The 15,186-nt window shown below is 36.1% G+C and overlaps 1 protein-coding gene across 3 annotated transcripts in view; it reads left to right on the forward strand.

Moving 5' to 3' along the window:
• GRM8 (glutamate metabotropic receptor 8) overlaps positions 1–15,186 on the forward strand; it is a 745,814-nt gene that overhangs the window by 699,933 nt on the left and 30,695 nt on the right. The window lies entirely within an intron of this gene.

A 15,186-nucleotide genomic window follows, 5' to 3' on the forward strand; every position in this document is an offset into this window, starting at 1 on the left:
CATCTTCTTTCCACAGGCTGCTACTTTTTCTGTTTTGTTTTAATTTGGAGGGAATATTGACACTATGCTGCTCTTTATTCCATCCTTATGCTAAATTGGCCATAATCACTATTCCCATTACATATCAAATTCCTTCTATGTATCTGATATTTAATATTATCCTATTTCCTGCATTCTCAGTGGAGCAAAAAGATATAAATGCATTTGCTGGTATTCATTAACAGGATATTTGTCAATAATTGTCACATGAATAGGCTGGACTAATCTTCACACATTAGTTCTCAGTATCATGATTTAACTGATGGTTGCTCTCTTTACTAACACAATTTTTGGTATTTTAAGAACCCCTAATCATGAAGACTGAATGATAAAATAATTAACAGTTTTTATTACTCAGCAATCCCTGTCTAGTCATACACTCCCTTCTTCAACTTGGGGATCCCAATTATTATTTTACTTTTAAGTTCCTGGATAGTTGGCTTCTACTCCAAATACAGTCAATTTTCAAACCTAGAATGAAAAATTATCAAGACCTGTGATCCTTTTCAATGTGTCAAATCTGTTTTGATTGTCGTACTATCATAACTGCACTTTAATGACATCTCTTGATTAATTGATTTTAATCTACCTACTACACTTAGTTCTAAAATATTTGGATCTTCTTCATTACTATTTACATTTCTGGTTTCTGATTTTGTCATTTAGTTATGATCGGACTTTGACTTGCTAACTGGCTCTAACCTAGCTTTCTGTTCTAAAGCCCTCCACTGACTGACCTCTGTTTTGGAGGCCGCATGTTTTCAGAGGGCTCACTGAGTCCTGCTGAGGGACTGTTATATTCTCACTTCTTTCCTGACCTTTAAGCAAGAGCCATGGTCTCTGCCCCAGTGCTGTAGCACAATTTGCAAATGTTTTCATTATTAATGGGCCATATCCATTTGAAAGAATAAACAGTTATACATAAAGGTCGCATTTTTCTGTTTGTTTAATTGATTTTTAACTTAGTGTTTTTGTGATTCTAAAAGGTCCATTGTACATGCTCATCAGAAATGATTTATCCTGTGAATTCAATTGAACATTGTGGACTTAATTCAGTTGTCATCCATATTAACCAAGTATATAGTATTTTCCAGTCTTCGATTTGCTTTGAAGGAGCTGGATTTTTGTGCAATCTTAAACATTTCAGTTTGTGATTTTAGTAACCTAAGCCAGCAAAGTAGCAACATGTTTTCAAGGGAAGTACAATTTGAAATTCTATACTTTCAGTCAGTGGCAGTGGCATTCAAATGTATAGCAATTCTATTTTTGAAGATTTCAGTTCTTTCTACTTTTTTTTTTTTTTGGTAATGCATTAAGAAATGTCTGAAGGGCTCTTTGAAAATAAAGGAAAACAAAGTATAATATGAATTTACCTGTCTTCCCCAAGCATTTTCTTAAGACATCTTATCTAAGTGCTTGCAAACAATTACTATGCTACTGTACTATTGGCTTATATTTTGCTTATTTTGTTTGTTTAAAGATATACAAGTATAAATTATGAACACAGAGACTTGAGTATGATGTGGTAGATGAATGAGGCTATTAAAGGTACCCCAAAAGCCATTATAATCAAGTGTATGACATTGACAAGCCACACATGATTAATATGCAGACATTCTCTAAGACTGAAATTATGTTTAGTTTACATAATACTAAGTACTGTGCCTCTGTATCTGAGCCACTGGTTAGATTGCTTCTTTAAAAAATGATGACAATTTACAACACTTTATATCAAAAGAATCATTATTGTATGAGAATCACAATTATGCTCCTCTCTTTCCATAGATACTAAACCAATTCCAAGATTAATACAGTTATGAATAAATCTTAAAAATTAACATCTTCACTATAGTAAATATGGGTTATGAATACAGCTTGGATCTGAGAGCTGAATGTCAGCTTTCTAACACTCTTCCCTTCTCCAGTGGCTAAGTCTGGTTCTTGAGACTCATTATAAGAAAGTGAGCAGGTCTACAGAGCCGAGATTTCCCCTGCCAGTCACACTGTGGGAAGTCATTCCTCATGACAGCAGTCACAGAGAGAAGAATGTGCCTCCTACAGCCAACTGATTCCAGAAAGAGAGCCTGGAAGTAGTGGAGTTGTGCATTTTTAATGCCTTTGCCTAATTTAATCGATCAGATAAATCACTCCATCTTCCAGAATGCAACATAGGGGAGATGTCTGAGTTAGAGATAGATCAAGGAGATCTCCATGTAGAGTTGATAGTTAACAATTTAGTCAAAAGCAGCACATCAACAGCACTAATCATCAGGGAATGCAAATCAAAACCACGATGAGATATCCTCTTATGCCTGTCAGAATGGCTAGTATCAAAAAGACAAGAAATAATGAGTGGCGAGGATATGCAGAAAAAGGAGCCCTCATGCACCGTTTGTGGGAATGCAAACTGATACAGACACTGTGGGAAACAGTATGGAGGTTCCTTAAAAAAGTAAGAATAGAATTACAATATGACCCAGTAACTTCACTACTGGTATTTGCCCAAAGGAAATGAAAACACTAATTTGAAAAGCTATATGTACCCCTCTGTTTATTGCAGCATTATTTACAATAGCAAAGATAAGGAAGCAACCCAAGTGTCCATTGATAGATGAATGGATAAAAATATATATATAAATAAATATCAATCTATATTGATAAATATATATATATATATAAATATATAAATAAATAAATGTTACTCATATTACTCAGCCATAAAAAGAATGAGCTCTTGCCATTTGCAACTACATGAATGGGCCTAGAGGGTATAATGCTAAGTGACAGAAGTCAAAGATAAATACCATATGATTTCACTCATATGTGGAATTTAAGAAACAAAACAAAGAGAAAAGACAAAAAAATCTCACTTAAGGGATTCCTGGGTGGCTCAGCAGTTGAGCGCCTGCCTTTGACGCAGGGTGTGACCTGAAGCCCCAGAATCGAGTCCTGCATCAGGCTCCCTGTGTGAAGCCTGCTTCTGTCTCTGCCTAGGTCTCTGCCTCTCTATCTGTGTCTCTCGTAAATAATAATAATAAAAAATCTCACTTAAATATAGAGAACAAATTAAACTGGTGCTGCGGGGGGGTGGAGTTTTGTGGGGGGGAGGGGTGACACAGATAAAGGGGATGAAGACTACACTTATCTTGATGAGCACGGAGTAAATGTATAGAATTGTGAAATAAAATATATACCTGAAACTAATATAACACTGTATGTTATTATACTTTAATTACAAAAGAAAACTAATAAAAAACAAAAATTAAAATCTAAAAAGCAGCACAGCTATAAACCTGTGCTAATGCACACATCTGTTCATGTTCTTCTCACACAGAGGCTGCCATAGGATTTTTTTCAACAACTCAGCCCCACCTCATGCTAAAATCTGTTCTTCAGGGAAAGATGATCATTACTCTCTTAGCACATCCACGTTAATCTTGTTGCTAGATGCTACTCTTTTCCTTGTCTGGGAAAAGCTTTACTTCTCCCAGTGTCAGTGTTTCTCTAGTCTTAGGGTCACCGTGTTCTGCTCTGCCCAAGACAGACTTGGCCCCCTGCCTCCCCAACTGTTAGTCTCACCCTTGCATTTGGTAACAGAGCACGTGGTTTCTTTTCTTTTCTTTTTTTAAAAGATTTTATTTATCTGTTTATGAGAGACATAGGTAGAGGAAGAAGCAGGTTCCCTGCAGGGAGCCCAATGCAGGACTCCATACCAGAACCTGGGATCGTGACCTGAGCCAAAGGCAGATGTTCAAACACTGAGGCACCCAGGTGCCACTGAGCCCCTGGTTTCTTAAAGTCAGTTGCTTTTCGATCCCCTTTTTCTAAGGGAGGAGAGAGGATTTCCTCATAGAACGATTTTATTAGATGAAAATATTTTATCCACTTTCTAGTAAAAACGAAACAAACGAAAAACCCTCAGCAACCTTCTATAGCCAAATCAGTAAATGAACAGAACTTCCCAGCACTGGGCCTCCCGGGTGGCTCAGCGGTTTAGTGCCATCTTCGGCTCAGGGCGTGATCCTGGAGTCCCAGGATGGAGTCCCACGTCGAGCTCCCTGCATGGAGCCTGCTTCTCCCTCTGCCTGTGTGTGTGTGTGTCTGTCTCTCATAAATAAATAAATAAATAAATAAATAAATAAATAAATAAATAAATAAATAAATAAGAAAAACAACTTCCCAGCACTTTCTTCTTCTCATATGACCACTGCCTTTTCAGAAATACTTTTCATTTATCCTAGCAAAAATATCTTTATGGACTTTAAGAAGCATTTCAGGCAGTATTCAAATGTATTTATCATTAAAATCAATCATTTGTGATTTCTAATTGTTACTGTTTTGACTAACAGATATTCAGAATTCTAGTTTGTATGGCAGCTTTACAAAGGAAAAGAGAACAGAATTATTCAATTTTGAGATCTATGTATAAGGAATACCAATCTTTAAGTCTGTCTACATCTTGATCTATAAAATCAATGATTGCCATGTAATAAAGCTACATAAGTTCAATAGTAGATAAGTCTAATTTTTATGAAAATGATTTTATGTAGTTGCTAAGACTCACCTATATTGATAAAGAACTGTCATGAGATGAAGTAGCAAGAGCAAAGCTTCAGAAGATACGAAACCTAGGATGAAGGCTGACTAAGATTCACTGTGTGACACTTGCTTCATGCATCAGTTATCCCCATTATAGCTCAAATTTCATCATGTATAAAATGTGAATAAGACCTGACTTGTTGATTGTGTTAGGATTAAACTGAAAGAAGATAGTGAATATAAAGTTCTTAGCACAGTTCCTGACACATAAAAAGTGCCTTATAAATGCTAATTTGAAGTTATTATATATATATATATTTTTAAGATTTATTTATTACAGAGAGGGGAGCGGGAGGAGGGGCAGGGGGAAAGAGAGTCCCAAGCAGACTCGGCACTGAGCACAGAGCCTGATATGGGACTTGATCTCACAACTCTGAGATCACAACCTGAGCCCAAACCAAGAGTCAGATGCTTAAGGACTGCACCACCCGGGCGCCCCACAACTATTGGATTTTTAAGGCTTGTGGAGATCTGGCATAATTAATACTATACAATGAAAGAAAGGATAGTTTCTTTTATTATTCCTGTCTGAAGTCAACTTCCCTATTTAGACATTAGTTCAAAAAGACAATCAATCAAGAAGTGGGTTTTGTGGAAACATATATAATCTGTACACATGATTAAAATATACTGAAATTTATTGAAGGCTGGACTGGAAACAATCTTTTCACATCCACTGATTTATTATTTTCTTCTATTTCTGAAGTTATTTCCAACCATTATTTTATTCCTTCAATAGTCCTCCTGGTTATTAATCTTAATTTACAAATAAGACACTTGTGGCTAAGAATAAATAAAATAAACTGACCAAATGTTCATGGACTCTGCAAGAAAGGGATAATAAGAAGAATTCACATACTCTTCATTCCCAGTTGATTGTTGTTTGTATGACGTCCCATTATTTCTAACAGTATGCAACTTTGTAAAAGTTGTTAAGTTTTGTACATTTACATTTACATACTTATAAAATGCAAGCTCTCTAAATTTGTGAGTAATCCCTTTCCTAAACTGAAGCTTCTTGAAAAAGCACATAAAGTATTTATGAAAATTTAAATGACAATATTCATTCCATTGTACTTGCCTGTAAAGTGAAGATAATAGAAACACTATTTTAAGACTTGTTTCTTTTTTGAACACTTAGAATAGTTCTGAATTAAGTTTTGGTAAAATAAAACAAGAATATGGTCTACATTGAGAAAATTGTCTAGGGTCTAAAGAAAAAGAAACTATGTTTCTGTGAAATAGTATCTAATTTTATAAAACCCATAAAATGGTACCAGTACTTATAGAGCAATGCTTACTTTTGAACTCTCGAGATAAACTAATCTGATTAGAAACTTCCAACCTCAGACTTCACAGTGAATAGGGTAAACATAGGTTAAACAAACTTCCCTAATCATTTGAACTGTTCTTCCCAAAGGTACTACATATAGGAGTTACTCATATTTGGGACTATTGACAAAATTGGTGTAGCATAGAAGAAATAGTATAACTTTGGAGATGAATAATCCAAAAATACGCACATTCAAGTTTTGTTATATATTATCTACATGGCTCTGGACATATTAATCTTTGTAAAGCACCATTTCCTTACATTTAAAATGAGGACTCTACCAGGCTTATTCTGGGATTAGATGTCATCTGTGTGAAGATTCTAGAATGTAGTGCATGTTTCATAGAAGATGGTGATTATCTGAGTGTGGGTTTCCCTTAAAGCAGAGGCTGAGACAAAGACTTGAGTATAGGTAGTTTATTTGAGAAGAAATATCAGGGAGTGTAGCGGTGAGGGAATATGGTGATTGAGACAGGCAAGGAAGCTGAGGTAAGAGGGTATGTGTAGAGTCCATGAGGACCCATTCCCAAGAAGACCTCTAAAAATGCGAACTACCTCCCCTACTTATCCATTTGCATAAAAGGAATATTCTGTAAGGATCTTTTTTTTTCCCAACTTAATTTTAAGAAATGTCACATGCTTATACTTTTTTTTTGGTCCAGGTGTGCAGTTATGACTGCAAAAACTCCAAGGTTTGACCTTCCACTGTTTCACCTTCAGAATTTATGTGTAAGACAGAAGACTTTATTCAACAGGCTACTGCTATCATCATGAAGAGGATGGCAGGTAGAGTAGGGGAAAGTGCTCTTAGCAGGGGTCTGGCTGAAGTAGAGGGGTGTTCACATTCAAGAACCTGAGTACAGGGGCAGCCCAAGTGGCTCAGCAGTTTAGCGCCACCTTCAGCCCAGGGCCAGATCCTGGAGACCCGGGGTTGAGTCCCATGTCTGGCTCCCTGCATGGAGCCTGCTTCTCCCTCTGCCTATGTCTCTGCCTCTCTCTCTCTCCCTCTCTGTGTGTCTGTCATGAATAAATAAATAAAATCTTAAAAAAAAAGAACCTGAGTACAATGCGATAGAGGAATTGGACAGGACACTGCAGGTTTTGAGAGAGAGGTGAGGGTTGCAAAGGATAAGGTTAAAGCTTTAAAGGAGAAGAGAGAAACCTAATGGTTTTTATGAAATCTTTGTGTGGCGTTCTGTATAAATTTGTACCACCTCTTCAGAGTCTTGCATTCCTGAAGGCTTTCAAAGCTAGACTGCTAACACTGGACCATGGAGGCTCTCTGCCTTACATAGGTTACGTGTGAGATGTGTACAGAGTTCTTAACCAGTATTCAAGCCATCCTCTAAATGGAGTATCATGTACCTCAGCTATTTTTGGATTGTTTTTTCAATGTATAACAGAACACTCAATGATATCTCATTGATGTGTCCAGTCCTTCTAATTGTCAGGCTGTGCATCTAGTCATCTTATACCTGATATTAATTCACAATTATTGTACAAGTCTCAGGGTAATAGTTAACATCAAAAGATTGCATTTGAATACTACTTTGCTTATAAGAAAAAAGATCTCATAAAATTTCTTATTTAAATGTCACGGTAAAGGAAAGTATTTTGCTGTTAAAGTCATTGGGACCCAAGTTTTGTGGCTGTTCTAAGTGCATATGGCTTTCTAGGTCTATTCTGTATGGACATTTTCTATTTCCCAGTCCAGTTTCCTTTCCACTATACATAGCTACATTATCATCATATCTGTATGTTATAAGCTGTACATTACTTTATAAATTGATATTCCATATTACTAAGTACATCTTTTTTTTAAAGATTTTATTTATTTATTCATGAGTTACACAGAGAGAGGGGGAGAGAAGCAGAGAGAGAAGCAGGATCCATGTGGGTAACCTGACATGGGACTTGACGTGGGACTCGATCCCAGGACTCCAGGATCATGCCCTGGGCCGAAGGCAGGTGCCAAACTGCTGAGCCACCCAGGGATCCCCTAAGTACATCTTTGATATTTATTAATTATTCAAAAAAGATATTTAAAAAATAGTTTATATTAAAATATTTTTATATAAGGATATTTACATGTGTAGAAGCACATGTGTATTTGTGATCTACTCTAACAATATTGACATAAAATTCAAAATATCGATATCATTATTTATTATATGCTCAACCCTAGGCCAAGTATTATAGATAGTAAAGTAGGAGGAAGTATAAGACATCTGTGGAGATTTTACAGTCTAGTTTAGGAGATCATTATAATTTCCAAGGAAAAATCACAAATGGCATGTGCATTGGCCAAAATTATCCAGAAAAACAGAACCACTAAGATATCTAGACCTAGATCTAGACATAGAGATTTATGAAGGGATTCATTACAGGAACTGGCTGACCTGATTATGGAGGCCAAGAAGTCCCATGATCTGCCATCTACAAGCTGGAGAACCAAGAAGGCCAATGGTATAATTCAGTTCTTGTCCAAAGCACCAGGGGGGCCAGTGGAGTAAGCCTAGTAGAGTGGAACCAGATTGTATTTGGATGTCAGGCATAGGAATTTGCACTTGAGGCTTGGCATAGCATTTTTCCAAGTATGGCCTGAGGATATCTGGGGATCCCCCCAAATGTTTTAGGTATCTTTGAAGTAAAACTTATTTTCATAATAATACTAAAATACCATTTGTCTTTTTCACTGGGTTGATATTTGCATTATTGATGCAAAAGCACTTGCAGGTAAGTGCTGGTGCCTCAAGATGAATCAAGACACTGACACCAAATCCATACTATTAATCATCATATTCTTTGCCACCATGCACTTAAATTGGGGGGAAAGTGATTTCATTTGGGTGCTATTGATGAAACAGTCAGAATTACTAATTTCACTAAATCTCAATTTACCAGATTTCTACATGATGAAAAAGGAAGCGCTTCTAAACTTCCAAAGTAGGATGGTTGTCCCAAGGAAAGAGTCTTATGAAATTGAATTGCAAGCTGAACTAGCTGCTTTTTTCATGGAATGCTAGATTTGCTTACAGAAATGACTGACAGATAAATTATGGTTATTCAAACTTGGGTATATGGCAGATATTTCTTTGAAAATGAATGGAGTAAACTTGTCATTTGAAGGAAAACAACTGACAGTATTTGTTGCCAATGATAAAACTTGAGCTTTCAAGCAAGAAGTAAAATTTTGGAAAATATATACTATCACTGTAAGCTTGATAGGTTTTGAATTCTTGAAGAATTTTCTGATAAGATCAATGGTGATATTATCAAGTGTAATCTTTTGATATTGTATAATGAAATGTGTCAACATGAAAGACTAGTATAGCCTGGTGAGCAAATATTTACTCAGTAATAAATACATGATGTTACAACATCATGTAGGGATAAAAGATCCATTCAAAGTGCAAAATGGACCAATGGATTTTAATGTAATGGTATATGGAAACTTTATTGACATTGTTTTGGATTCCACATTACAACTAACCTTTAATAAACTACTATGGTTGAGTAACAGGGTAAAATCAAAGAAGAATATTATCTGTGAAGGTTATTAAAATAATCCATTTTCCAACCACATTATCCCTGTAAGACTGGGTTTTCTTTATATAATTTAACTGAAACAACATATAACCACAGATGGAATAGAGAAGAAAGTAGAGTCCAGTTGTCTTCTATTAGGCCAGGAATTAAAGCTGTTTGCAAAAATGTAAAACAAAACAAAACAAAAAGCTGCTGCTCAATGTTTATAAATAAATACACAAATATTTATTTGTTTATAATATTTTGAATAGATACTTTTCAAAACATGTGTTCACTTTTTAAACGTATAATGGACTGAACATTATTATTTTTTAAAAGCGTCATAGATATTTTCTAAATTTCTCTTTTAATTTCAAATACTGTAAATGTTGACAGATATAGCCTCATAAACAGAAAAGCACTTAGGCATCCTTAATAATTTGTAAGATTTTGAAATATTGAGGCCAAAAAGGTTGAGAATTGCTACTTTGACAGAAAGGCAACCACGAAAGATTTGTGAGTCTTCCATTTTGTCTAGCTTATACCCAGCCTTTGTATATACTACAGTAGAGAGCTGTGGTTTTTAATTTCTTTTTAAACCTCCTTAAAGACCAAGCTCTTTAACAGTCAACATTTCATATAAAAGCCCCTATGAATATCCCTTAGCTTTCTTCCCCAGATACCACTAACCATTTCGTGGATATCAATTACTTATTAAGACCAAGGGCAAATGCTATTCTGCTTATTTCACACCCTCGTGCTTTTGCTCCTGCTGTTCCCCTTGCCTGGAAAACTCTTCATTTACCCCCTTCCTGTATTTAACGTGTCTATCAAGATCTATTTTGGGCACATCTCCTTCAGGAAACTGTAACTGAACTCCCAGTCAGGGTTATATACTACTTGTTTTGCTTCTATATCATTTAGCATATTATTGTGACATTTTTGCTTCTGTATCTGTTTTCTCTTGTGATTAATAAACTTCTTGAGGACACAGACCTTGTGACTGACATGGTTGTTACTTTAAATGCTTGCTTGAAAAAAAAAAGCTTGCTTGATTTAAATTTGCTTGTTTAATAATGCTTAGTAAATGATAATAGATTCTTGTTTTAAAAATGATAAAATACTAATTAGGAGAGTTAATCTGGTAACAGACTTCAAAATGATTTCAAGTCAAGAAGGTCAACAATATGACTTAACAATTCTGATAGACACACACACACAAGTACATAAATTACTTTCTTTTTCTCCTTGTTGACATGCAGATCAAGCAACAGTAAGTTTTGTCAAAAAAACCCCCCAAACTTCAACAATAGATTCATGCAAACACAACTCTATTCAGCTTTCCAAAAAGGGAGGCAATTATTTAGTATTTTTAATAGCACATTTATTTTACAAAGGCCAACTCTAACATTTTAAGATCATTGTTGCAAATTTGATTTCATGAAAATCTGTGCAAGAGTTAAGGGAATAACAATCATATTGATTTGTTACAGGGATTGTGATTTTTGTAAATTACTGTGCTAATATTAAATGAATGAATAAGCTAAACTTAATCTCTTACTTGAATTAAATATGGTTTTTAAACAGTACATTTTTAAATGAGCACTTGCTAAGAAATGTTCTCATTGACCTACAATGGCCAACTTTAAATTTATCTGGACACAGAAAGGCATTTGACTACAGGACTGATAGGTAAGGGCTTGTCATTAATATTTCTGTGCATTAATGCCACTGAAATGCATACTAGGAACTACAGAGACTTGTTTGCTGGCTTTTTCAGGTATCTTCCTATCTTAGCTATTCCCTTTGCCCTCCTGTAGGCCTATTAGCATACTGCCTGGGCTGAGTTTGCACAGCTTCTTTGCCAACGGCTGCCCTGCTGTTGCTCCATCATTGGGGTAACCAGCTGTTAGTTATTTAAGGCCTCCATCATTTTGTATGACAGAGTAACTTAATTATGCCCTGCTTTGGAGATGTTAAATGAAATTATCTTCAAAACAAGTGCACTTCATTTAATATTTTTCTCCATCAAGTACTTGAACTGTGACATTTGCGTCATAAGCACTAAGTAAGCAAACACTTTATAAATTGAGGCCTTCAGATAGGGTAATTATCGTTGAGGCACAGCACTAGTCTAAAATACCTGAGATAAAAATTGTGGTGGTTGGGATGCCTGGGTGGCTCAGCTGTTGAGCATCTGCCTTCGGCTCAGAGTGTGATCCTGGGGTCCTGGGATCGCGTTCCACATCGGGCTCCCTGCATGGAGCCTGCTTCTCCCTCTGCCTGTGTCTTTCATGAATAAGTAAATAAAATCTTTTTTAAAAAAATTGTGGTGGTTGATGCTCAAGTCTGAATAAAATGGTTTTGGAAAAATGAAAATCTGATAAGGAGATAATGAGTTGTGGTCAATCTATACTGTGGACCGATTTTGTTTTTCAGATTTTGGATAGGGTCATACTTGCAGTTGTTGTCATCCCTTCAGTGGTTCGTAAAATCTCCTGTTGAGGATGAAGATGGATGGTCAGTTGAGGATTAAAAATATATACAATTTTTGGGATACCTGGGTGGCTCAGTCAGTTAAGTGTCTGACTCTTAGTTTCAGCTGAGTTCATGATCTTGGGGTCATGGGATGAGCCCCGTGTAGGGCTCTGCTCTCAGGGCAGAGTCTGCTTGTGGTCCCTTTGCTCCTCCATCCCTCCCTCCTCTCTCTCTCTCTCTCTCTCTCTCTCTCTCTCATAAATCAATAAAATCCTCTAAAAATACATATAGTTTTTGACTGCCTGTTTTGAAAATCCTGTGTAGTTGGAGGACTACATCTCACTTTGGAATGTAGAAAATAGAATATGCCAAATTGTTTTAGGACAGCAACGGAAACTGATTAGCTGATTAAATGTGTCCAATGTTTCTGAGAGATAAGGACTGAGAAATGGTCAGTGGATTTGGCAACATTATGGTGAAGACAAAGAGCAGTTTTTACAGAGCTAGATTGGAGTGGGTTCAGCAGAGATGGAGAAAGGCAAGTGGATTCAGCAAATACAGATAATAATTCCACTGAATTTTACTGTAAAATGGTGAAAATAAATATTTTTAATAGTTGAGAATTAAAGAGGGGAAATCATCAGAAGTGCCATCCTTGGGACCCCTGGGTGGGTCGATGGTTGAGCATCTGCCTTCCACCCAGGGAGTGGTCCTGGGGTTCCAGGATCTAGTCCCACATCGGGCTCCCTGGAGGAGCCTGCTTCTCCCTCTGCCTATGTCTCTGCCTCACTCTCTCTCTCTCTCTGTGTGTCTTTCATGAATAAATAAAACCTTAAAAAAATGAGCTGCCATCCTTTAACAGATCAAAGAGATGGAATCTTGCATACAAATGGTGAGTTGGCCTTAGTGACCCGAGAAAAGGTGGGTAATTATTACAGAAGCCAGGAGGTAATTGGTGTGGTTTAGAAGAATGTGAAAGTTGTCTTTTCTGTTTCCTAGTTATCAAATAAAGGTGAGAAGAAGAGTAGTTATTACAGTTTTGAGAAGAGAATTAGTCATGTTCTTGAAGAATGAGACAGTAACTTGAGGACAATCTAATAGAATTGAAAGAGGCCCCGTTGAGGCTTATCATCAACAAGTTATGAGACTAATTTACAAGATCTCTTTTAGCTTTCCAGTGGGTGCAGGCATACAAGCAGCAGTGAGTTAAATTTAAACAGGCTTGGAATTCAGTATCCTGGAACAAGCATTGACAGGAGAGAGGAATAAGGGAGTGGAGGGTATTTGCCAAGCATTGTTTTTAATGGCAATGAAATCTAAGATATAAGGAGGGAATGAGGAATGCGAGAGGGCTTAACTATTGGTGTATTGGAGGAAAGTGTCAGGTTGAAGAATTATTGGCATTGGTACTGAAGGAAGAGACTTGAGAGAGTAGAATGGTGGTCAGAGCTTAGAATGCTTAAGGGTGGGACTTTGGCAAATGCGCAGTTATTAAGACAAATGGGATGGAGAACTTTTGCAAGTTGCAAGAAACTGAGAGGCCATGGAATTGGATCAATGTAGACTGATATCGACAACATTGGGAGGAGAGAGAAATAATTAGTCTGATAAATCTTCAATATTACATAAATGGTACTTTTTCTTTTTCTTATTATTTGGCATTTTCATTCTATTTGCAACAACTATTTCTCTCTGAATTTAGGCCTGTGACATGGGCAGATAGTGAAATTTTATGGTCAATACCACATATCCACAATGTCCTACAGCACTTTGTGGTCTTTATGGTTTATGAGACAATTTCACATGCATTATCTCATTTTATTTTCATAGTTATATAGTGAGGCAATTAGAGATGGCATTGTTATAACCGTTTTTCAGATGAGGAAATTGAAGTTTGATGATATTAAATCATTTGCCAAAGTTGGTATGGCTAGGAAATGATGGATTTTCCATGGGAACATATTCCACAAGGGTATGGTTTAAGCATGTTAAATGGAAGAAATTTATGAAGTCTCAAAACCAAATATATTTATCTCATCCTTTGATCTTCTTATAAAAGCATTGCCTTTGCATGAACATTTTTATGCAATGGGAATTTATGATAAGAAAATGTATTATTTTTAAATTCTAAAACACATTTCGTTTGGTGATAAAATACACTTTCATATTTTTTTTCCTGTCTTGTCCTTAAACACTGAGTGCTTTTATTTTTTAAGAACTTGTAGTATTTTTAAGATGCCTTAGTTATTGTAAGGCAATATGTTATTCAGAATATAAATGGTGGAGTGCCTGAGTGACACACTTGGTTAAGCATCAGACACTTAGTATCCATTCAGGTCATGATTTTAGGCTCCTGAGATCGAGTTCTGCATTGGGCTCAGCACAGAATCTGCTTAAGATCCTCTTTTCCTCTCCTTCTGCCCTTCTCACTTATGCTCTCTCTCTAAAATAAATAAATGAATCATTAAAAAGAGAAAGTACATGTTACTTAAAAGTTGCTACACTGTTCTTATGAATATAGATATAAAAGTAAGTAAAATACTGGGAGCAACAATTCAACAGAACATTAAAAAAATAAAAAGATAATATATATACCAGAGTATCTAATTAACTAGTTGGTTAAAACATAAAAGCCTTAAGATCCTATCAGTGGATTATTTTTTTTTTATTTATGATAGTCACACAGAGAGAGAGAGAGAGGCAGAGACACAGGCAGAGGGAGAAGCAGGCTCCATGCACCGGGAGCCTGACATGGGATTCGATCCCAGGTCTCCAGGATCGCGCCCTGGGCCAAAGGCAGGCGCCAAACCGCTGTGCCACCCAGGGATCCCCTATCATTGGATTATTAAGTGAAACTTTCAATGTCTGTTTTTTTTAAAGAAAAACATCTGTGAGAAAAATAATAATAGGGAGATGCTCCCATTTTATAATGAAATGTATGTATCGTAAAGAATTAGTATCATTCATAATGATGAGATACTATTACAAAATTAGCAACAAAATAAGGATGTTTATTTGAATCAATTTTATTTAGAATTTGTCCACAAATTTAGGCCAATGCAATTAGATATAAAACAGAATTAAGAATTCTACTTCCTGACAAGGAAGAGGGAAAAGTACCTTTTCTTTCCCCAACTATCATATCTCTCAAATATCAAAAGACATCAAATAAATGCTACTTACATTAGTAAGAAATTTTTGCTCACAAT

This window comes from Nyctereutes procyonoides, unplaced genomic scaffold (genome assembly GCF_905146905.1).
Source record: "Nyctereutes procyonoides isolate TBG_1078 unplaced genomic scaffold, NYPRO_anot_genome, whole genome shotgun sequence".
Lineage (NCBI taxonomy): Eukaryota > Metazoa > Chordata > Mammalia > Carnivora > Canidae > Nyctereutes > Nyctereutes procyonoides.